We start from the raw sequence: 23,529 nt of genomic DNA, 5'->3' as shown, positions 1-23,529 counted from the left end.
TCCCCTGCATTAGCAGGCAGATTCTCAACCACTGCGCCACCAGGGAAGCCCTTGTCACTCTTTCTTGATTAAAATTTCATAAGAAAAATGTTCTTTGATTTCCCTCTTAACAGTTTTTAGTATTCTGGAATGAATGTTAGTTGTGTCTTATAATTTCTACTGGAATTATTTCAGTACTATCTTAATATTATTTTAACAAAGGAGATTATACGAGTAAATTTTGGTCTTTAATGAGTCTTTGGGGCTGCATCCAGTAAGAAGCAGCCACCTCCCATTTCTTTTACACCTCTGTAACACGAACTAGGCTTTTTTTTTTTTTCTCATATGTTCTATTTTGTTACCCTGAAGGCTTCTGGAGGGGTTTCAAAAGCAATATTTCTATCATCATTTTGTGAGTCCCATTTTCACAACTCACTTAGAAGCAAAATATTTTATGAGAAGCTATGTTGGGTCCAGAACAAGTGAAACACTGACTGTCAGGCAAGATTTAGAAAATAGAAGCTTCCCATAAATTTAAGGCTAGAAATCCCATCTGCATAAAGAAAGACCCCTTAGCCCACCAAGAAAATGCCTATGGGCTTCTGAAAACTCCCTTCCTCTACAAAAGAGAGAAAATCATTAAAAGTTTTGATTTATGCCCCAATCTGTTGCTGTTTATAGCATAGAAATCTGTAATTCTCCTGCCAATGGAACTAAAGTTGCTCTTAAATGGTTACAGTAAAAAAATGCCCAAACCAAAATATTTGTCGCATTTTTCTTTCTAGTGACCTCAGTAATACCTGAGTGGATATATTTCTTGGACATTACTTTGTGTTTAAACAATTACTTTGGGATTATCTAAAATTCACTTGACCATGAGTTTTTGACATTATTAAAATGGCTAGCTAATTACTCATAGACTGCATATCGTAGGCAGGTTTTGAGTAATTCCCTTGAAAACAAATATTCAAAAAGAGTTTTTATGTCCATTTAGGTCTCTTTCTTGAGCTGAAATAAGCAAGGCCAGCTGTGCTTCAGCCTAGAATCATAAAAGTGAAAGAATGTAAACTGATACAGCCACTATGGAGAACAGTATGGAGATTCCTTAAAACACTAAAAATAGAACTACCATACGACCCAACAATCCCACTACTGGGCATATACCCTGAGAAAACCATAATTCAGAAAGAGTCATGTACCACAATGTTCATTGCAGCTCTATTTACGATAGCCAGGACACAGAAGCAACCTAAGTGTCCATCGACAGATGAATGGATAAAGAAGATGTGGCACATATATACAATGGAATATTACTCAGCCATAAAAAGAAACGAAATTGAGTTATTTGTAGTGAGGTGGATGGACCTAGAGTCTGTCATACAGAGTGAAGTAAGTCAGAAAGAGAAAGACAAATCCCATATGCTAACACATATATATGGAATCGGAAAAAAAAAAAGGTTCTGAAGAACCTAGGGGCAGGAGAAGAATAAAGACACAGACGTAGAGAATGGACTTGAGGACACAGGGAGGGGGAAGGGTAAACTGGGACGAAGTGAGAGAGTGGCATTGACATATATACACTACCAAATGTAAAATAGCTAGCTAGTGGGAAGCAGCTGCACGGCACAGGGAGATCAGCTCAGTGCTTTGTGACTACCTAGAGGGGTGGGATAGGGAGGGTGGGAGGGAGACACAAGAGGGAGGGGACATGGGGATATATGTATGCATATAGCTGATTCACTTTGTTATAAAGCAGAAACTAACACACCATTGTAAAGCACTTATACTCCAATAAAGATGTTAAAAAATAAATAAAAGTGAAAGATAATGGCTTATCTCAAATGAAGATCCAGCTACAATTGCAGGCCTGACCTGGCCACTCAGCCATGCACGGGTGGAGTTCTCTGTTTGAGACTGTAATGGTCAGCCCTGCTGAACATTGTTGCATCCTAGATGCAAAACAAAAGGGCTGTTAGAAGAAAAGTTACTTTTCTTGAATGTAAATATATCTTTCTCGAGGTTGGAAAATTGGGAATGATCTCAAGATGTCCATCTGACAAAATTTAGCCTGCGAAAGAGCCGCACCAGGCCAACAGGGCCTTCAAGTGCATCAGGCACTATTTCTTCCTTGACGTAAAGCACTACTAACTCCTGTTTACCCACAATTTAACCAACCAGAAAGTTAAGGTAATCCCTTCTCCCCAAACTCTGTCTTTAAGAGAAAGTGATAATTAAGGTTGTGTGGTTTTAGGGATACATCAACACAATAGGATCACCTTGACTTAAGCCCGTTCTTCCGATGATGTCAGTTTTGTGTGACATTCCTGGTGGTGCCCCTAAAGCAATGCAGAAACTTGGGGGTACTTATGCCTCCTCAGAGATTAAATTGCACGGTGTCAGCTTCCTAGTTGTATTGCACTGCTTTCCTGATTCTAACCGACTCTAATCATTCTGAATAAATTTAAAGCCAGAGACAGATATAGTGAGCCCCTATATACGTTTAAAATAATCTTTAAGAGTGTAAAAACTTTCCCTGTTAAAACATGGTTCCTCCCACCTTCCCTACACAACTTACCTGTAGAAAATAGATAGATAAACAGATAAATGCATGAATCAATTGATCTGGCTGTGCATATTGATAAGATATAATGCAAGGAAAAGGTTGATTCAAGAAACCACTGAGATCTTTTTTTTCTTAGTCATCACTACTTTGTGTTTCTAAACTTCTTATGAAAATAACTCAATTTCTAGCAGCAGCTTGTGCTGGTAGAGGCAAGCCCAGATATACGCAGGAACTGCTGAGCCCGTGTTATGATTTGAGGGGTGTGGGAATTAAGTGAAATTTGAAGTGCCTCGCCTATCACTGATACACAGAAGGCATTCCACAAGTATCAATTTCTTCAAAGTCTAGCGTTAGAATCAATCTTTGGATTCTTGTTTTTTTCAGTCCTCTTTAGATATACTCAGCTCATTCTTTCATTCACATCTAGATTCTTTCACCCAGTATTCATTCATGGTTCCCTGTGTGTCAAGGCCTGTGTTGGGCATGGGGATACAGTGGTGAATAATAAATCCCTGAACTCACAGAGCAACAAGTCTAGTGTCAGTGATACAGCAGAGACTTTTCCTCCGTTAAGAGGAAAAGGGCTTCCCTGGTGGCGCAGTGGTTGGGAGTCTGCCTGCCGATGCAGGGGATGTGGGTTCGTGCCCCAGTCCGGGGGGATCCTGCGTGTCGTGGGGCGGCTGGGCCCGTGGGCTGTGGCCGCTGGGCCTGTGCGTCTGGAGCCTGTGCTCCGCGACGGGAGAGGCCACAGCGGTGAGAGGCCCGCGTACTGCAAAAAAAAAAAAAAAGAGGAATGAAGTCAGGAACCTGTATGAGAGAGGGGGAGAGGGTCAGGAAAATGTCCCAGATAAATAAAAGCAATTTTCAAGTCCCTCAAGCTACATCTCATTGTGGTCCAGAGATGGCCTTGATGCTACCCTTGACTCTGCACCCAAAAACCAAGGTGAGAATGACATCCCTTCCTTAGCTCCGGCTCAAATCCAAGGGTAGTGATGCCAGCGGAATTGCTGCTTTAAAACAAAGAAAAAGAACAAAACAATAACCATAATGAAATAAAAGCCTTAAAGCTAAAGAAAAATAAAATGTCATGATTTGTGCATTGTTTCTACAAAACTGATTTGTTCTGTGGTGGAAGATAGAGTCTGTCCTTGATTTCTACAAAACATGCAGTAATCGGTTATGTACTCCAGGGAAAAACTATTCTTAAGGGAGCAGGAACATGATGGATTCACTTCCTTGGTGAGGTTTATAATATGTGGCAGTTTTAGCACAAGCAGGTACTTGGTCTATAAACCGGGAGAGCACGGCATTAGTGGTGGCTTGTTTCGAAATGAAGAAGAATGCAGCTCTTCCTCTCACTCTGCTTGTGAGTCCTTCTGGGGATAAACAGGAAGATTAAGTGTTTTCCTGATGTTGTGTTTGCCTGTCACGGTAATGTGCACACGCCCCATTGCCAGCACCTTTACACAGCCCCACAGACCTGCTATTTTCGTCGGCAGGAGCTGTTCATCGCAGACCCAGGTCTCATTCTGTGTTGAATGGAGTCAGGGTTATTTCCGCTTCTTGTTCCAATGCTCCCTCTCAATTAGATGCTCTACGATTAGCTGCTTCGCAATTAGACACCGGATCCCTTAGTCCGTGAGCATCCAGTTTCTTGGTCCCCGGAGGCCATTTCATGTCCTCACTCCTCAAAGCCTGCTGTTCTGCTTGTTGCCATTTAAATGGTGCTAAAGAGAGCAGCCCTGGCAGCCAGCTGGCTTCCCGGAGGCCTCTGGTGCTGCTGAGCCACCAGAGACCCAAGTCTGGTCCTCAGATGGGTGTGTGGGAACACGAGCTGTCAACTCCAAAAGGGATTTCATTTTACAGGCCTGATTCATGTTAGCTCATGTCATAAGAGACTGGCTGATAAGCTAAAATGCCAATTTCTGTATTTACCATTAGAAATGTACTTGCCAAGCAATAAATCTGCGTCAGCCACTCAGTTCGTTATTTGCACACAATTAAAGTCTGTTTGGGAAACCAAATTACGGATCACAAGGTTTCTTGGTGAGGGGAAAATGGCCTCTCATACACTGCTCATTGGAGTGTAAATGGAGACAAGTTTTCTGGAAGGCAATGTTTTATTATGTGCAACTTTTACATTGAACAAGCATGATGAGTTCTTTATTTGCGTCTCCTCTCACCCCTTGAAAATTTATTCAGTGGTGGAATCTTGCCCCTGTCACTGTCTAAAAACTTGGCCGACCCCCTGACTTTTCCACTTACTCATATGGAATAGATTGGCCTATGATCAAAGTCACAAACACTGGCTCAATTCAGGAATGAAAACTATACAGTATGAGCTGTTAATCAAACTTCAGTCTTCAGTCTTCAGTCAGACTTTTCCTCCCCTCGCCCAGCTAAGGCCTACGGTTGCTGGGCCACCTATCTTTTGGACAATTATCTTGATCACCTTAGCATTCCTCTCTTCCCTTCTTTTTACTTGCTAATTGCATCTTCTAGCCTCTCAGAGGATGGAACATGGTGGAGGAAGAGGCTATTAAGCTTTAGGTAAGGGTCACCGTGCTCCTCCCGCCCCCATCCCCATGATGGGGCCTCACATCACAGCTTAGCTGAAGATTCTTTCATCATAAATCCACTTCCCCTTCCAAACTTTCAGCCCTTTCTGCCTAAGTGATCCAAGGGAGGAGGAATTGACTTTATTTTCATCCTTTGAAATTTTGTTCAGGCATGTAACTTTGGTGTAGAACATCATGGCCGTTCAGATCCATGTACTTTTAGTTTGTGTGGGTCTGTGTATTTTCTCAGACTGAATGCCTAGAACTGGAAAAGTTGTGCTCGTGGGTGCTAGTAACATGGTGGGTAAGAGCTAGGGTTCTGGAGTCTACTGTTTGCAAGTGTCAGGGTCAAACTTTTAATATCCTGTTACATATGCATTGAAAGCCTTAAAGATGTTCATAATAGTAGCAAATGCTTATTCTGCACCTACTGTATTGCACAGACGATTCCAAGAGCTTTATCTGTACTAATAAGTTTAGTTTCTCAACAATCCTGTGTTATATATTATCATTATCTCCATTTTGCAGCAAAGAAACCTGGGCAAGGAAAGACTGCACTACTTGCCTCGAGTCATAAAATGATAAATTCCATCCAAACAGTCTGACACCAGAACCCACACTCTTGATCACTCTGCTTACTAATGCTCATGAACACAAGAATTCTAGTTCTAGGAATTTAGTCTCAGGCAATAGACGCACAAAATAACGTAGCTGGATCTTAATTGCAACGTCTCTAATAACTTGAAAAAACTGGGTACAACTCTTGCGTTTGATAGTAGGAGACTGATTAAATAAACAAATATGTTAATGTGAACCCAAAGCCTTTAAACATGTATTTTAGAGGAGTATTCACATATAACAAATGCAAAACTGCACCAGTAGTCAGCGAAATGCAAATGAAAGTAGAGTGGAAAAAATGAGAAGGAGTCGTAATGTTCAGTGCTGGCAAGAACAGGCCACTTTCCTTCACTACTGATGAGGGTGGGAATTGTTAGGGTATCTTTGCAAAGGAATTTGACCAAAACTTCTAATGTGCTTAAAAATTAGAAACGTGTAACCCTTTGACTAACATTATTATTTATGAGAATCTATATTACAGGAAGTAAAGCATGGACATCAGGCAAAAATCTGGAAATAATTGAATGTCTGTCAATAAGACAATGATTGATTAATTACGGTACATCCATGCTATGTTATATTAATGCAGCTCTTTTTATTTTCTTTTTTTAATTGAAGTATAGTTGATTTACAATGTTTCAGGTGTACAGCAAGGTGATTCAGTTATACATATAAATATATATATGTATTCCCTTTCAGATTCTTTTCCATTGTAGATTATTACAAAATATTGAATATAGTTTCCTCTGCTATACAGTTAAGTCCTTGTTGTTTATAAAAACATATTCTTTTTATGTAAAGAATTGGAAACAATAAAAAAGAACTGTGACATGATCTAATCTATATAATTCTGCTTTGTACTATTATTTATTTATATTTTTAAACATCTTTATTGGAGTATAATTGCTTTACAATGGTGTGTTAGTTTCTGCTTTATAACAATGTGAATCAGTTATACATTTACATATGTTTCCATATCTCTTCCCTCTTGCATCTCCCTCCCACCGACCCTCCCTATCCCACCCCTCTAGGTAGTCACAAAGCACCGAGCTGATCTCCCTGTGCTATGCGGCTGCTTCCCACTAGCTATCTATTTTATGTCTGGTAGTGTATATACGTCCATGCCACTCTCTTACTTTGTCACAGCTTACCCTTCCCCCTCTCCATATCCTCAAGTCCATTCTCTAGTAGGTCTGTGTCTTTATTCCCGTCTTACCCCTAGGTTCTTCATGACATTTCTCTTTTCCTTAGATTCCATATATATGTATTAGCATATGGTATTTGTCTTTCTCTTTCTGACTTACTTCACTCTGTATGACAGACTCTAGGTCCATCCACCTCACTACAAATAACTCAATTTCGTTTCTTTTTATGGCTGAGTAATATTCCATTGTATATATGTGCCACATCTTCTTTATCCATTCATCCAATGATGGACACTTAGGTTGCTTCCATCTCCTATTGTAAATAGAGCTGCAATGAACATTTTGGTACATGACTCTTTTTGAATTATGGTTTTCTCAGGGTATATGCCCAGTAGTGGGATTGCTGGGTCATATGGTAGTTCTATTTGTAGTTTTTTAAGGAACCTCCATAGTGGCTGTACCAATTCACATTCCCACCAGCAGTGCAAGAGTGTTCCCTTTTCTCGACACCCTCTCCAGCATTTATTGTTTCTCGATTTTTTGATGATGGTCATTCTGACTGGTGTGAGATGATATCTCATTGTAGTTTTGATTTGCATTTCTCTAATGAATAATGATGTTGAGCATTCTTTCATGTGTTTGTTGGCAGTCTGTATATCTTCTTTGGAGAAATGTCTATTTAGATCTTCTGCCCATTTTTGGATTGGGTTGTTTGTTTTTTTGTTATTGAGCTGCATGAGCTGCTTGTAAATTTTGGAGATTAATCCTTTGTCAGTTGCTTCATTTGCAAATATTTTCTCCCATTCTGAGGGTTGTCTTTTGGTCTTGTTTATGGTTTCCTTTGCTGTGCAAAAGCTTTGAAGTTTCATTAGGTCCCATTTGTTTATTTTTGTTTTTATTTCCCTTTCTCTAGGAGGTGGGTCAAAAAGGATCTTGCTGTGATTTATGTCATAGAGTGTTCTGCCCGTGTTTTCCTGTAAGAGTTTGATAGTTTCTGGCCTTACATTTAGGTCTTTAATCCATTTTGAGCTTATTTTTGTGTATGGTGTTAGGGAGTGTTCTAATCTCATACTTTTACATGTAGCTGTCCAGTTTTCCCAGCACCATGTGAAGAGGCTGTCCTTTCTCCACTGTACATTCCTGCCTCCTTTATCAGAGATAAGGTGACCATATGTGCATGGGTTTATCTCTGAACTTTCTATCCTGTTCCATTGATCTATATTTCTGTTTTTGTGCCAGTACCATACTGCCTTGATTACTGTAGCTTTGTAGCATAGTCTTTAGTCAGGGAGCCTGATTCCTCCAGCTCCATTTTTTGTTCTCAAGATTGCTTTGGCTATTCGGGGTCTTTTGTATTTCCATACAAATTGTGAAATTTTTTGTTCTAGTTCTGTGAAAAATGCCAGTGGAAGTTTGATAGTGATTGCATTGAATGTGTAGATTGCTTTGGGTAGTAGAGTCATTTCACAATGTGGATTCTTCCAATCCAAGAACATGGTATATCTCTCCATCTATTTGTATCATCTTTAATTTCTTTCATCAGTGTCTTATAATTTTCTGCATACAGGTCTTTTGTCTCCTTAGGTAGGTTTATTCCTAGATATTTTATTCTTTTTGTCGCAGTGGAAAATGGGAGTGTTTTCTTAATTTCTCTTTCAGATTTTTCATCATTAGTGTATAGGAATGCCAGAGATTCCCATGCATTAATTTTGTATCCTGCTACTTTACCAAATTCATTGATTAGCTCTAGTAGTTTTCTGGTAGCATCTTTAGGATTCTCTATGTATAGTATCATGTCATCTGCAAACAGTGACAGCTTTACTTCTTCTTTTCTGATTTGGATTCCTTTTATTTCCTTTTCTTCTCTGATTGCTGTGGCTAAAACTTCCAAAACTATGTTGAATAAGAGTGGTGAGAGCGGGCAACCTTGTCTTGTTCCTGATCTTAGTGGAAATGCTTTCAGTTATTCACCATTGAGGATGATGTTGGCCGTGGGTTTGTCATATGTGGTGTTTAATATGTTGAGGAAATTTCCCTCTATGCCTACTTTCTGCAGGATATTTATCATAAATGGGTGTTGAATTTTGTTGAAAGCTTTCTCTGTAATGCAGCTCTTTAAGTAATGAATTCGATCTTTACTTATTGACCTAGAGGAGTGTTCATGATATATTGTGTGAGAAAAGTTGTTTTCATAATGTGTAGAGCAAGACCCCATTTTGTGAAAACACACAATAATCTCTGTGTGTATGAAAGTTTGTGTAAGAGTGGAGAAAGCTCTGAATGGTTACAAATCAGGATATTAACTTTGGCTACCTCAGGTGGGTAGCATAAATGTGTTTGTGTGTGTGTGAGTGTGTGTGTGTGTGTGTGTGTATGCACCTTTGGACTGTTTCATTGGAATTTTTTAATTAAAGAAAAAAGAGTATTAAATGATATGAAAGACATTTATGATCTGTTGTCAAATGGAAAGAAAAATATATATAAATCCCATTTTAAAAAGCAATCCAAATGGTATATGTGTTTATTAATGTGGGTGTAGAGAAAAAGACTGAAATGTTAACAGGAGATATTTCTGACTCATGGGATTTTTATTGTCTTTGATCTGTCTGTGTTTTCTGAATATCAAGCAATTAACATATATTAATTATATAAAGAACAAGCTTTGTTAGAAATAAAATGAGGAACTGGTTTGTAAGGAAAGATAAAGAGTTAGAATTGAGTTTGAAGTGAATTTTTTTTTAAGAGGGTGATTGGTAAAATGGAGTCAGAGCAAAAAGTTGAACGACCTCAAGGACGGTACATTTGAACAGTTCAGTGCCTGAAAACATTTTCTCCATTAGAGGGCAACATCTCCTGTGTCATTAGTCAATAATCTTGTCACAATACATGACCTGCAAAGATTAGCGGGAGACCCAATTTTGAGATTTCTTTTGGCAATATTTTCTATCTAAAATACCCTGGCTTATACCAAACCATCTTTTACCTAGAAGGGGGAAGATAAAGAATTTGGAATAGAACCTTAACAAGAAACAAAGATGAATCCAGGCAGACTTGTGGACGCAGGACATAAATGGAGTGCAGGGGTGGATATGGACCGGTTGATAGCAGAGGAATCCTGACGCAGGGCGCCGCAGTCCTTAGTGTACTGTAGCCGTAAAGCTGTGGAACACATCCATTGAGAACAACAGAGACTAACGTACATGTTTTGTGTTAAGAACTGGACTTAACTCTTTCCATCAAAGGCACATGGCATTTGTGCAATTCGTCACCTGCCATTTGCAGAACTTTGTAAGGTACATTTGTGGGGGGAGTCGGGGGAGCATATTTGCAACATTCATCAGGCCCTCATAGAATTAGGAGGGAAGGTGGTTTAGTACAAAAAATTCTTTTTATTTCTTCCTCATCTAGGTAATAGCCAAACCAAAGCTTCAGTTATGCAGAACCTCAGATCTGGATTTCTTTTCAGGATAAGGTTAGTACATGGAGAGAAGGAAGAAGAATTATTATAAAATTAGAGGAAGAAATTTAACGACAGGGAAAAATCCTAAGCTTCTTAGCCATTTAAAATTGCGGCTGAAGTAAACCCTTATTGAGCAGACTGGATCATAAAACTGAAACTGTGAAAGACCAAAGACGAGAATTCTTGTTTTTCTACAAGGATCCCATTCAGAAAGAGGACTGCAATGTGAAAGGAGAAATAGATAGCAATTTACTTTTTACTGTCTGTGATGCCAGTTGTACAGTTTTGAACTCCATTGTTGTGGGGAATGTCAATGGTCCCTAAACGGTCCAGCATAACCGGGAGGTGATGGGTTTCGGTTCGGGGCTATAGTGCTGTTTATTGCAGCTATTGAGAGGTAGCGTTTCCGGGAATGAAATAATGGTGAAATGGAATGCCTTTTCTTTTTATGTCCCTTTTGTCTGATACAGTATTTCTAGTTGTTAACTCAAGGTTGAAATAGACCAAAATAAAAACCTGAAAATAAGAGCTTCAAGTAAAAATCTCTGTTTGGCCCATGCCAGATAGAACTGAAACCCAAACTTCTGGCTTTTCAACATCAATTAGAACAAGTGCTATGGAAGATGTTGCTAATTAGGCATTTCTGCAGAAATTTAAGACATGTAATCAAGAAATAATTATAATCCTAGAAGCTGATTTTTAAGGAGTGCTTCCTTGTTTGTGCTTACTCCTTCCCTCCTGTTTTGGAGGATTAGATGTGAATATTCCTTCAAAAGTCACTCCACCACCTCTTCTCCTTTAGCTCATCCTCATGTAGTCCACTGACTTTTATCTCTGGCCTCTCTTTGTCCACCAGGGCCTTTCCTTTTGTCCATAAACACACTCTAGTCTACTTCATCCTTTAAAACCAACCATCCACCCAACCCAAAAAAACCTTCCCTCAATCTCCAATCCTTTGAGCCTCCTATCTAAGTCTAACTTCACTAGGAGTGTAGTCTGAATTTTCCTCTCCCAGTGCTTTGTCTCTCATTCTCCCCTCACTCGTTTCCAAACTAGTGTTCATATTCATCTCCCTACTGAAGGTAAAAGTGACCCTCAATTGACAAATTCTCTTCCTCCCTGGGCTCTAGGGCATTTAAACGTTTCCATCCCTTTGTCTTTCCTGGAATTCTTCTTCCTTGGCTTTTGCAATACCAATCCCATTGCTCTCCCTCAGCGCTTGTTGGTTCAGTCTCATTCTGTTTGTCCTTAGAATCTGATGTTTTCCAGGTTCTGCCCTTCTCTCTCTTCTCTGGCTTCGGGATAATAAAATGTCATTTATTCATTTCAGGTATCATGATAAAAGGCAGGAATGCAAGATGACTAAAACATCACCACCTACTAGGAATCCTTAGACATAGTATCTATTGATGATAGTATCAATAACATCTCGTAGCCTCAATTTCCAGATGTCATAAATACCTAAGATCCAGATCTTCATTTGCAACCCTTTACTGTGCATCCCTAGCTGAAGCCCAACAGGACCAAAAGCAAACAACTCAACACCCCTCCCTCATTGCATCCTCCCTCAATAGTCCCTCCCATATTTAATGGCGGGAACATTCCTCTGGGATAGGCAAACTAGAAACCTGGGAATCATCCTACATCACTTTCTTTCAACCTCCACTTCTAATAAATCTCCAACTCTATCACTTGTCTAACAGAAAGATTGTTTAAATACCTGCCCTTTCTTCACTGCTTGGCCCAGACCTCCTCCTTTTGCACCTGGAAAATACTACAGAAGCCTTTGCTTTCCTTTTCTCCAAGTTCTGCATCAACCTCCAAATTCATCCTCCACAATGCTGCCAGAGTGCCTATTGTTTTTTTAATATTTTAAAATTATTTTTTATTGGAGTATAGTTGCTTTACAATGTTGTGTTAGTTTCTACTGTACAGCAAAATTAATGAGCTATACATATACATATATCCCCTCTTTTTTGTATTTCTTTCCCATTTAGGTCACCACAGTGCGTTAAGTAGAGTTCCCTGTGCTATATAGTATGTTGTCATTAGTTATGTATTTTATGCATAGTATCAATAGTGTGTATATGTGTCTCAATCCCAATCTCTCAATTCCTCCCCGCCACTTTCCCCTTGGTATCCATACATTTGTTCTCTATGTCTCTGTCTCTATTTCTGCTTTGCAAATAAGATGATCTATACCATTTTTCTAGATTCCACATATATGCATTAATATACAATATTTGTTTTTCTCTTTCTGACTTATTTCACTCTGTATGACACTCTCTACGTCCATCCACATCTCTACAAATGACCCAATTTTGTTCCTTTGTATGGCTGAGTAATATTCCATTGTATATATGTACCACATCTTCTTTATCCATTCATCTGTTGATGGACATTTAGGTTGCTTTCATGCCTGGCTATTGTAAATAGTGTTGCTATGAACATTGGGGTGCATGTATCTTTTTGAATTATGGTCTTCGCTGGGTATATGCCCAGTAGTGGGCTTGCTGGATCATATGGTATTTCTATTTTTAGTTTTTTAAGGAACCTCCATACTGTTCTCCATAGTGGCTCTATCAATTTACATTCCCACCAACAGTGCAAGAGGGTTCCTTTTTCTCTATACCCTCTCCAGCATTTATTGTTTGTAGATTACTTGATGCTGGCCATTCTGACTGGTGTGAGGCGATACCTCATTGTAGTTTTGATTTGCATTCCTCTAATAGTTAGTGATACTGAGCATCTTTTCATGTGCCTCTTGCCCATCTATATGTCTTCTTTGCAGATATGTCTATTTAGGTCTTCCGCCCATTTTTCGATTGGGTTGTTTGTTTTTTTGATATTGAACTGCATGAGCTACTTGTATATTTTGGAGATTAATCCTTTGCCAGTTGCTTTGTTTGCAAATATTTTCTCCCATTCTGAGGGCTGTCTTTTTGTCTTGTTTATGGTTCCTTTACTGTACAAAAGCTTAACTATAAGATACTGATGAAAGAAATCAAAGACAATACAAACAGATGGAGAGATATACCATATTCTTGGATTGGAAGAGTCAATATTGTGAAAATGACTATACTACCCAAAGCGATCTACAGATTCAATGCAATCCCTATCAAATTACCAATGGCATTTTTCACGGAACTAGAACAAAAAAATTTACAATTTCTGTGTAAACACAAAAGAGCCCAAATAGCTTAAACAATCTTGAGAAAGAAAAACGGAGCTGGAGGAATCAGGCTCCCTGACTTCAGACTATACTACAGAGCTACAGTAATCAACACAGTATGGTGCTGGCACAAAAAGAGAAATATAGATCAATGGAACAGGATAGAAAGCTCAGAGATAAACCCACGCACATATGGTCACCTTATCTTTGACAAAGGAGGCAAGAACATATAATGGAGAAAAGACAGCCTCTTCAATAAGTGGAGCTGGGAAAACTGGACAGCTATATGTAAAAGAATGAAATTAGAACACTCCCTAACACCATACACAGAAATAAACTCAAAATGGATTAAAGACGTAAATGTAAGGCCAGACACTATAAAACTCTTAGAGGAAAACATAGGCAGAACACTCTTTGACATAAATCGCAGCAAGATCTTTTTTGACTCACCACCTAGAGTAATGGAAATAAAAATAAAAATAAACAAATGGGACCTAATTAAACTTAAAAGCTTTTATACAGCAAAGGAAACCATAAACAAGACCAGAGTGCCTATTTAAAAATACAAATTTGATTACATCTTATCTGCTCTAAAAGACTTCAACAGCTCTCCATTGTCTAAAAGTTAAAGCCCAGGTCATTTGTAAGACCATTCCTATTTTGCCCATAACCTCCTTTCACAGTTTCTTATCTTGCCTTTGCCCTTTACCCAGTCACTCTCATTGCAGCCACGTGTGTTATTAGACGTTACCGGAGAGGAGAGAGGTTTCTGTCTTGGTTTATGTTGTTCCCTTTCCTCATGGTGCTTTTCTCCTATTCCCCAACATGGCAACATCCTCCTATGTTTCAAGACAAGGTCCAAAGCCTGCCTCTTCCTGAGGTTTTCTTTGACCCTTCTCAGGAAGAATAAAGCACTCCCTGTTCTCAAGTGCTCACAGAACTTTGTTCCCCTTTCTTTTTGTAGCCTTATCAGGTTGCATTCATAGATGTTTGAAAGTTATCTTATCTGCTTGTGGAGTAAGGACTGCTTCTCAGGCATTTCACCAACCCGATAGCCTATCATGGTCCAGCACTCAGCAAACTTATATTCCATGAAGGGAGGAATGAAAGATGCCTGCCGAATGCCACCAGGTCCAGGGTTACATGGCAAAGCCAGTCTTGTGTGGTGTGAGCATTAAAGCAGTATTTGTTCCTGGTTCCAACAGACCCTAGAATATTCACCACTGCAACTAATCCTGAACCCTGTGACCCACAGGGTCTGAGGAGCAGAGCCACAAAGAGAAGTATTTTGTCCACATGGGAGCAGCACACTCACTTCTACAATGTGCCAGTGGTGCCTGGGTCTAGCCAGGTTTCTCACCGTGAGGGTCTGTTTCTAACCAGAACTGCAGACCTCACTTCTTCCTGAGTTGAGTTTCTGAGGATCACGCTAGAAGCTAATTCTCCTTCGCCACCTTTTCCTGGGTTAGAGACCCCCAGACCAATAGTAAAAGGCCTTAATATTACAGTGATTAAAACAAAAAAAGTCCTGCGTGGGGGTTGATCAGAAATTGCTTGTTCCCAAGCACTGGAGTAAATTTACATCACTCACTGTGTTCCTAAGTAATGAAGAAGCTTCCCCGCAGACACAGCACCATCATGCACCCGGAGAGGAAATGCCCTTTTTTTGCTGGGTCTCCAGATGTATGTGATGAGCCCTCGGGTTTTATGCTGGTTAAAGACAAGTGGGTGATTACTACCAGACTCGTGCATCGTACCCACATCTCTAACGGTAATAGTAATCCTAACTTTTCCACAAGAATTTTCTTTCTGCCACATTCCTACTTTTAGTAGCAGGTAGCCACAGCTGTGACCAATATAACATTCCTTTCCACTTGTTTTTAATAACACCTCTTGAGTTAGTTTGTGAAAAGATTCTCAACTGAGACTTTCTTTTTGTCTTCTAAAGTGTTTACTACTAAAAGATTCAACTTTCAGATTCTCTGAAGACAGAGTCTAATTTAATGTTGCTACCGATTTCTGTATAAGTAGCAGTGAATTTCTATTCTTTAGGACAGGTGATAAGATTCCACCAAGTTGATTGTTTCTGGATTTCACAAATGTGGTGGTAATGTGGGGAGGGGGAAGAAGGGTGATTATGCAAATACAGCCCTCCCCACAGTGGATGTGGGTCAGGTAAAACATGCACCTGCTGTTCGAGATAAATATTAGGAGCTGAGGAAACAGAAGTAAATGCCTTCTTCAAAAACAGAAAAACCAGACTAGAGGCCATGAGCAGAACTTGTTTCTAATATTTGTACTGTGATCGTCAAAGGTAGTTGGACTGACATCTAAAATGTGACACTAATCTGATCATCTAGGTAGTCTGAGGATAGTCTGAGTTTGGGGGAGCCTCTGTTCTATTTTCAGTGCCCTGAAGGATCTCCAAAATTGTTCAGCTAAATTTAGGTTGTCCCTTTAATTATCCCTTTGCCGTCACTACGCCATTACTGCCTCTGAATGATGGCTTTGTGCATTTTTCACTTAAGGGTAATGAACTGCTCTCTTAATCTAGTCCCATCGTTCAGCTTTGTTCCAAGGAGGTTCTTTATAGACAATTTCCATTTTAATCAGAAGTGAAAGGGACTATTGCCTTTAAAGTGGACCATCTGTGGATTTACCAGGAATTTTATCAACTTTGATCTTTATTCAATTTAACTTTCTGCCGGAGCTTCCAGTAAAGCTCTTTTCAGCCTGCAGAAAGCAGAGCTCAGAGCTCAGGATGGAGGCAGTCGCCTGCAGTCCCTGTGCCAGTGTACATGCTCCACTCAAAATGAGGCCACTTTTTTTTTTTTCTTTGGTACGCGGGCCTCTCCGTGTTGTGGCCTCTCCCGTTGCGGAGCAAGGCTCCGGACGCGCAGGCTCAGTGGCCATGGCTCACGGGCCTAGCTGCTCCACGGCATGTGGGATCTTCCCGGACTGGGGCACGAACCCGTGTGCCCTGCATCGGCAGGCGGACTCTCAACCACTGTGCCACCAGGGAAGCCCCCCACTTGCTTTTTTGAATCCCCATGTTGGAGGGGTGGGGGGAAGCCAGTTGGGAAGGTAAGAGGAGGGAATGTGTGGACACAGACTACAATATTGGTGTCAGTCTAGGTGAAAGTGGGAGCTGCGAACCTTCTTCTGGAAGAGCCTGGAGCAAGTCCTCACCATGACTCCAGTTTGAGACTCCTTTGTGCTAGCAAGGTCATCTTCAGTGGACACTGCTTTCCCTAGAGTCATAGTCTCAAAAGCCCTGAGGCCAGCCTGGGCTGAATGGGGTGGACAATGCAGTGACATAACTGTGTGGGCAGGTCCAGGCACTACCCACTCTGAGACAGGACCAGGAGGCATGTGGGGAATATCCATGGTGGCTTTGGTGACTGAGGTCAAAGGGCTGGGCAGCAGGCAGAGTCTTCTGGCACCCAGCTTGTGCAGGCCACAGCACAGGCCACAGGCTTTGCTCTTAGAGCCTCCAGATGACTTGTCTGGCCCTTGAAGTGGAGCAATTTCAGATGCCTGCAGACCCCTCTGTGTTTGATGAATGCCCCCTGCTCTCTGTCCCGGGACAGTTGCTCTTCCTGGCCTCTAACTCATCCATCCTCTACACGTGGACAGGAAATCTTCATGGATGACCAAGCTTCCCCAAGCTCCTAGTCTGTTTCTTTTTTTCCTTTTAACACAACTTTATTGAAGCAATTGATATACTGCAGACTTAAAGTGTACAATTTCATAAGTTTTGACTTACATATTTACCTGGGAAGCTGTCACTTCAATCAAGATAATAAACATATCTTTCACCATAAAAGTTTCATAGTGCCTCTTGGTAATCCCTCCTTTTTGTCCCCATCCCTAGACGACTACCATGACTATAGATTAGTTTGCATTTCTAGAATTTTATGTAAGTGGACTCATCTCTTTTTCTTTTTCTTTTGGTCTGGTTTCTTTCACTTAGCATAATTATTTTGAGATTCATCCATGTCATCACATGTATCAATAATCCCTTTTTATTGCTGAGTAGTAACCCATTGTATGGACATATCACAATTTGTTAACCTGTTCAGCAATCATTCCTTTTGGTTTATAAAAATCATAACGTATTAGAGCTATAAGGGGCTTTCAGATTCCTTAATCTAAGAAAATCATTGTACAGATTAGATAACTGAAGCCAGAACTACTTGAGAGTTTCCTTGGAGATTATTTAAAATTCAGATTCATATCTCTTCCTGCCCTTCAATCCCAGTGACGGGGTGGACCCAGCGTTCTGCATCTTTAACCATATACTCTGGTGATTCTAATCCAGATATGTGGCTAGTAATACTCAAGACAATGAACCAAATGATTTAAATAATTTGTTCCAGGTCATAGAAGATTAGGAGCAAAGGCTGGATTTAAATCCAGTTTCTGATTTTTAAGTTCAGGGCCCCTTCCACTATATCATGGCAGCACCAAATCACATCTGACACACGGAAGCCTGACACTGTCTGCTGGCATGAATCACTGCTTTCTAATGAAAGAGAAGGCCACAGCTCTGGGATTCTCAGCTACTCTCATCTGCTTCCAGAAGAGGGCACTGATAACAAATCCTTTATTTTATGTCTGTCTGCCTGCCTACTGTCCTTCCTTCCTTTCCTTTCTCCCTTCCTTCCTTTCCTTTCTCTCTTCCTTCCTTTCTCCCCTCCCCTCCCCTCCCCTCCCCTCTTCTCTTCTTTTTTTTTTTTTTTTTGCGGTACGCAGGCCTCACCGTTGTGGCCTCTCCCGTTTTGGAGCACAGGCTCCAGACACGCAGGCTCAGCGGCCATGGCTTACAGGCCCAGCCGCTCCGCGGCATGTGGGATCTTCCTGGACCGGGGCACGAACCCGTGTCCCCTGCATCAGCAGGCGGACTCTCAACCACTGCGCCACCAGGGAAGCCCTTTTCTTTTCTTCTTTCATCACCAAAGTTGCAGACATGAAAAGGAATGAAGTGAGACAACCATGGTATGGGGAATTATTTTGCTTCAATACAAAGATAAGGCCCCTAGAGAAATTTCTTGACTTCACTGCATTTTTTTTTTTTTTTTTGCCGCACCGCATGGCTTGTGGGATCTTAATTCCACGACCAGGGATTGAACCTGGATCATGGCAGTGAAAGCCCAGAATCCTAACCACTAGGGAACTCCCTTCATTGCATTTTAATATAACCTTGCCCATAGATGTTTTCACTTATTTGCTTCTGGTGTCTAATTTTGTGACAGCCCTTTCTCTTAGTGACCGTCTCAAAACTGTAGGGATACACAGGACTGAGTAACATTGCAGAGTCAGGGATGCTGCAAATTTAACCAGAGCTGAAGAAACTTTGACCTTTAGGAACAACAACAATAAAAACTGTCATGCGAGCAGTCTTGCTCCTTACCTCTTTCTCTTGGGTTTCCTAGGGAATAAGCCACAAAGCCTCACTTGGCACATTTTTCCCTTTGGTTATTATAATTTCAGTTACTTTTAGTTACTCCAAACTCTGAAAATCTGAACTGAGATAGAAAGGCCTGAACACTGACTTGATACCTAGTGGCTGAGAATGTTGCTTCTATAATACACAGCTAGCTAAGCAAAGATACCAAAATTGTGAAAAACCAAGCAGTAGCATATCAGCTGAAAGAAAAGGGGAGCATGACTCAATCTTTCAGAAGAATGTAAGTCATCTTTTTTTTTTGCGGTACGTGGGCCTCTCACTGCCGTGGCCTCTCCCGCTGTGGAGCACAGGCTCCGGATGCGCAGGCTCAGCGTCCATGGCTCACGGGCCCAGCCGCTCTGTGGCACGTGGGATCTTCCCGGACCAGGACACGAACCCGTGTCCCCTGCATCGGCAGGCGGACTCCCAACCACTGCGCCACCAGGGAAGCCCAGTGTAATTCATCTTTGATAGTGTTGGCATTTTCCTAACAATACTTTTATGATGAATTGGGTGGTTGAAATGTGCTTGCTACTTTTGAAGCCCTAGGATGAAAGTGAGCTTTTTCCTCAGTCAACAAGATGAAGCAAGAAAGGGCTTTGAGCACTCAAAAACTTCCTTGGGCAGAATTATGAGAAGGCACACTGTGTTCCCAGGACCCCCCAACTCCATTCCTCCTCTTCGAGAACCTCTTCCTACCCTGTCTTTGTCAGGTATAGACATTCCATTGCTTTCCATATTAGATCCTTAGTGGGAGCTACACGGAGTCTTAAGTATCTTGTGCTGATTACATTTGCATTTGAACATTAATGGTGGGCATGAAGGGCTTTGTCTTTGAGACACAAGGTTTGGTAATGAGACAGAAGATTGGTAATTAGAAGTTCTAATCTGCGTTCATCTATTTATCGCTTGTAAGCCTGTGGGCAAGTCATTTAACCTTGATGAGTCTGTTTTCTCACCTGTAAAATGGTAATGATGGTCATAATCTGCACATTTGTGAGTGGCTTTAGAGGTTAGAGATAATAGGAAAGTGCCTGACCCATGAATGGTAGTTAAAGGAATGTCAGACATACAAGTGGCAGGCATGCAGGAGATAAAAACTTTTGGACTTTTCCTTTTGACAAAAGGACTTTTCAAGAACAATTGAAACTGGATGACCATCACAGAGAGTAATGGCCATCTACTCAATGAAGGTGCTTTATGTGTTGTGTCCTACTCTTTTATGTCCACCTAATTTGTCTAGATGTTCATTGTAATCATGGAGCTTGAGTGAGAGTCATAAAGCTATCAGGTGAGTGCTGAATTGAGAAGGGACTCCAACATACTTATGAGTTTAGCTATTTCAGTGTTGCATTTGAAACACAGTTATTGAACACAAACACATACAGAATGACAAACGCATTATTCCACGAGTCTGACAAGGAAATGATTCTCGTTACTTTATGGTTACACTTCTATGATGGTGCAATTCTATTTTGCCAAAACGCATATCTGTGTTTATGCACATATACATGCTCCTTGATGGTCTATTTCTATACCCAACCCCAAATAAATACAATAAAAACTGTCTCCTTGCAATCCAGTTAGTTATTTCTTGCATGTGTTATGACAGAAGCATTTTCACTGTGATTTCTGTTCTTGGGTAATGAGAAGCTGTGATAGACATTAACAGAAGAGGCTTCAAGTGGAAAGTTCCCCCAGGTTTTCTCACCGCCTCCCTCCAAATTTGATAAACTGTGATGTTTTTAGTCTTATTATTCTAGTGTCTGGGTGGAGATGTCGAGAAAGAAAAGATGAAGTGCTGGAATCTAAAAATGAGTAAACAGCTGTCAAAAGAAATTCTGAAGAAGTGTCCTAAAGCTTGGAGAAAGTTTGAAGAATTTATTCTTGGCACCATTGCCTATAATCAGTAATTAGTTACCCATTGAATTGATATTTGTTAAATACCTACATTTTAGATAAAGACAGTTGAGACTGCATTAAGCCAGTGGGAAAACATATTGCAATATTCGCTCTAGAATAGATTTCTGTCTCTGGGAGTAGGTAGCCTCCTGAAGCGAAATAGTTCTTGGGAATCAAAAACCTAATTTGCCCCAGGAGACTAGGATCTCTAGACTTAGTAGAATGGTACAGTTGCTGGAACACCTGTCCATGGGCATCCGTCTTAAAGGAGAGGGTTTTTTTTGTTTTTGTTTTTGTTTTTGCAGGCTTCAAAGCTCAGAAGAATTTGGAGAACAGCTCTCCAGGTACTGAACAACTATTTATCGATATTATGGTTGGACTCATTGCTGTCCCTGCCCTGAAGCTTTTGTTGAAGTCTCCTTCCAGTCAGTCAGCTCAGGGTTTAATCTGGTTAATCCCACTTGAGCACTGGAGTCCTTTTTTTGCTGTAGCTTTTCCAGTCCAAGGAGAAGGGAGACATGTTTAGATTCATGAGAGGTCTGTGTCTTCCAGCACGCTGCAGCAGTATCAGACATACGTGGCAAAAAAAGAAGAAAACTGTTTTCCTTCTTCCATGGTTAGATGAGAAATGTTTGTAGTTTCTCCACCTCAGGTAAAGTTAAGCTGTGTATGTTTCTGCTGCATGGCTTAACTGACTGCCAGGCATGCTAAGGAAGTTCATCAATGATGACAATCAGGTATGTCGTCATTTTCCTGTTTCTAGAAGTGCTCAGTTTGGGCAGATAGTGAGTACAAAGCATAGGGTTTGTAAGACCATGCCCCAATAAAACTCAGATTAGAAGGTTGTCTTTGCCACTACCTGGTAACCTCTTTTCCTATCAATCAAAATATTTGTAGAAATTAATGGTTATTTGAATTGCATTGGTGGCATGAGAGAGAGGTAAAGGGATGGTTTCAAAGATATCCAAAAGGTAGTCTCAAGAGGACTGGTGACTGTATTCGTTTCCTGGGACTGCCGCCACCAACTTGGTGGCTTAAAACGACAGAAACTTTTTCTCTCACAGATCTGGAGGCCAGAAGTCTGAAATCAAGGTGTTGACAAGACTACATTCCCTCCAAAGGCTTTAGGCAAGAATCCTTCCTTGCCTCTCAGCTTCTGGTGACTTTAGGCATTCCTTGGCTTATGGCTGAATAACTCCAATCTCTGCCTTGTCTTCCCATGGCCTTTTCCTCCTTCTCTACCTTCTATGACAAATCTCCTCTGCCTTTGTCCTTAGAAGGACACTTGTCATTGGATTTAGGGACCGCTGAGATAATCCAGGATGATCTCAAGGCCACGCTCCTATGTTTGGGGGTTAGGACATGGACATATCTTTTTGGAGGTCACCATTCAACTTACCATAGTGACCACCTGAATATGTTAGTGTGTTTGTTTGATTGAGAAGGTTCCAGTGAGGATAAATCCCAAGTCCCTGGTCTGGCCAGATGGGAAGATTGTGGTAGCAAATACCCAGAGAAGGAAGACTAGGAGAGATGCTGTTTTTGTCATTTAGTTTTGGACACCAAGCTTAAGGTGAAGGATAGAGGAAAGTAGAAACTTGACTTCACCATTTTGCCTCATATAAACACAGTCTTAAGATTTCCAATAATGCTGCCAATGTTATTCAATTAGCAGCCAAGAAAACAGACGAAAGGTTACAGTGTTCCTGATTATATTAGAATATTATCTTTGTAAAACTTTACTTTAAAAACACTTTAGGATAAACAGTATGATGTAGGAATGAAATTAATTTTTCGTTTATATCCTGGCGGCAATTAGTTAGCATTTGAAGGATCCTGATCAGGAAGCCACACTCCAGCCACGATTACCAGGCACTTCAAACATTACTATGGAAATCTGCACATGAGGATTTTCTAATTAGCATAAGAAATGTCAGAAATAATTTTTCACTGCTGAAATGGGTCATGTTCAACATACATGTTGACTCTCAATTCCAACCACCCTTGCATGAAAAATTATGGGAATCTGGCGAGCTCAGCCACTCAGCTCCTTTGGAGAAGCCCTCAAGTGTAGAGCTCATTTAGTCCTGGGTCCCACACTTCACAGAGCTCTGGCACATGATCAGAATGTTGCCATTATCACCATTAGAACATCATGGCATCCACCTTGGAGGGAACCTTTCCTGTTCCCTCCAAGTGCCTGTTGGCAAGTCTGAGGACAGAGAGTGGGACTTCGCCAAACTTACCAGATCAGGTTGACTGTTTTTGTGCCTGCTGGCTAAAAAATGTTTGAGTACTTGGCAGATTTTGGCTAAAGACTGATTTTCACCTTAGCCTACCACTTGTTAAGGAGCATGTGGGGAAGCTGAGGTGGACTCATCTACCTCCAATCCCCAGAGGCTATTGACCAAAAAGTTCCATTTACCAAAAGTCTCAGGTGTTTGTTAAATGTACGCCTTAGTTTGGATAATTTTGCAACAGAATCCCTTGGCCTTTGAGCCCAAATCACTGCAAGGACTGTTGACAATACACTCTCCAAGTATCCAAGGAAAGAGAGGGTGCCTTCATACTTGGGTAACGTGATGGGCTGAGTGATCTCTTCATCCATAATCTGATGGCAAGGGTCTGCCTAAAACCAGGTGTTGTATAGTCACTGCATAAAACATGGAACTCAATGACGTCT

This window comes from Globicephala melas, chromosome 7 (assembly GCF_963455315.2).
Source record: "Globicephala melas chromosome 7, mGloMel1.2, whole genome shotgun sequence".
Lineage (NCBI taxonomy): Eukaryota > Metazoa > Chordata > Mammalia > Artiodactyla > Delphinidae > Globicephala > Globicephala melas.
The sequence above is the reverse complement of the archived record's forward strand: the minus strand, read 5'-3'. Positions refer to the sequence as shown.